We start from the raw sequence: 2,500 nt of genomic DNA on the forward strand, positions 1-2,500 counted from the left end.
ATAGTGCAATCAATCAATCAATCAAATTTTATTTATATAGCGCTTTTTACAACAGTTGTTGTCACAAAGCAGCTTTACAAGTGCCGAGTCCTAGCCCCCAGTGAGCAAGCCAAAGGCGACAGTGGCAAGGAAAAACTCCCTAGTTTTTTTGCATGAGGAAGAAACCTTGAGAGGAACCAAGACTCAGGGGGGGAACCCATCCTCCTCTGGCCGACACCGGTCACCATGACAACAACAATAATATAGACAGAATGTAGACAGAATGTAAAAGATGCAATAATGTCCATTTAGACCGAAAAATATGTAATAATGTCCATCATGGTGTATGCATCCGGTTAGGCAGGAGGTGGCCGGCCAGGATGGATCGCTTGTCTCTCCTCATCTCATTATTCCTCAAGCAGGCGGGCAGCCATGTGGAGAAATGAAACAGGGAAAATTAGCTCTGTATGAGGACATATACAGGACAGGTAAAATTATAAACATTTCTGGAGTGTGGCAGCAACTCCGGCACTAAGTTAAATTATTACAGCCTAGCTAAAAAAAAAGGCAGAACCAGAAGGTAACATAGGCTTGGGGGCATTCTGAGACAATGGCATCCGTCCACTGCACTGTCAACAAACTTGAGTGACCACGAGCAGTGACAGGATGACAGCACCAGCACCCCAGTCTACCATAAAACCCTTCGTCTATGAACCCCTGGATCTGTACCTTTATCTAAGGGGGATATTAATTATCAAACGCTAGACTAAATAAGTGGGTTTTCAACCTAGATTTAAAGATTGTGACTGTGTCAGAGTCCCGGACACATTTAGGAAGATTATTCCAAAGCTGGGGGGCCTTATAAGAAAAGGCTCTTCCCCCTGCTGTTACCTTGTTAATTTGTGGAACTAATAACAGACCAGCACCCTGTGATCTTAGTTGACGTGGGGGTTCATAATAGGAAATAAGTTCCTGGAGGTATTCAGGAGCAAGCCCGTGTAGTGCTTTATATGCTAATAATAGAATTTTAAAATCAATACGAAATTTAACTGGGAGCCAATGCAGGGCTGATAGGACTGGTCTAATATGCTGAAATTTTCTAGTTCTGGTCAGAACTCTAGCTGCGGCATTTTGAACTACTTGAAGTTTATTTAGATTCCTATTTGAACATCCTGACAGTAGTGAATTGCAGTAGTCTAGTCTAGAGCTAACAAAGGCGTGCACCAATTTTTCTGCATCATCCTGTGATAATGCATTTCTTAATTTGGCAATGTTGCGGAGATGTAGAAAAGCTATCCTAGTAGTATGATCTATATATTTATCAAATGATAGGTCGGAGTCGAGTATGACGCCTAGGTTTTTGGCTACTGTGCCAGGTGTAATGGGATAGTCTGCAAGATTAAGCATTAAGTTTGGAATTTTCTGTCTTGCGGCCTTAGGGCCCACAAGGAGAACTTCTGTTTTGTCCTCATTTAATTGTAGGAAGTTTAGAGACATCCAGCATTTAATATCTCTTACACAGGCCTCAATTTTTCCTAAACTGAGTTTGTCATCGGGTTTGGCTGATATGTAAAGTTGAGTGTCATCCGCATAGCAGTGAAAATTGACACCATGTTTGTTTATAACTGTGCCCAATGGTAGCATATATAATGTAAATAATAGTGGTCCTAAGATGGAGCCTTGCGGGACCCCATATTTAACCATTGTACGTTTGGATGAAATATTATTGAGCTCTACAAACTGATAGCGATTTGTTAAGTAAGACTGAAACCATGAAAGGGCTGTGCCTGAGACTCCAACCCAGCGTTCTAACCTTTCTAGCAAGATCCTATGATCAATTGTGTCGAAAGCTGCACTAAGATCAAGAAGCACTAACAGTGATACATAGCCTTGATCTGATGCAAGGAGGAGATCATTTGTTACTTTAACTAATGCTGTTTCAGTACTGTGATGGGGCCTAAAACCAGATTGGAACTTTTCAAATGTGTTATTCCTATGCAGATATAGGCATAATTGCTGGGCAACAGCTTTTTCTATGATCTTAGATATAAATGATGTGTTTGAAATGGGTCTATAATTAGATAGCACAGTCGGATCAAGATTTGGTTTCTTGATCAGAGGTTTGATAATTGCTAATTTACATGATTTGGGCATGTGACCTATTGTAATGGATGAGTTAACTATAGTTAGAAGAGGTTCAGTTACAGCTGGTAATACCTCTTTTAATAACTTTGAGGGAACTGAGTCTAATGTGCAGGTAGTACAATTTAAGGAAGAAATTATTTTCTCTAATTCTGATTTTGGGAGTGGATGAAAAGCATCAAGTTTTTCTCCCGGTATGTAATTTAAATCAATATCAACCAAACCAGATGACATACCAGTTGTATTGCTAATAAAGGGTTTTATATTTTGTCTAATATTCTCTATTTTATTATCAAAGAAATCTATAAATACATTACTAGTGAGGTTTATTGGAATCTGAGGTTCTGTGCCTGCTTGATTTTTTGTAAGTTTAGAAATA

The sequence above is a fragment of the Brachyhypopomus gauderio genome, chromosome 9, assembly GCF_052324685.1.
Source record: "Brachyhypopomus gauderio isolate BG-103 chromosome 9, BGAUD_0.2, whole genome shotgun sequence".
NCBI lineage: Eukaryota > Metazoa > Chordata > Actinopteri > Gymnotiformes > Hypopomidae > Brachyhypopomus > Brachyhypopomus gauderio.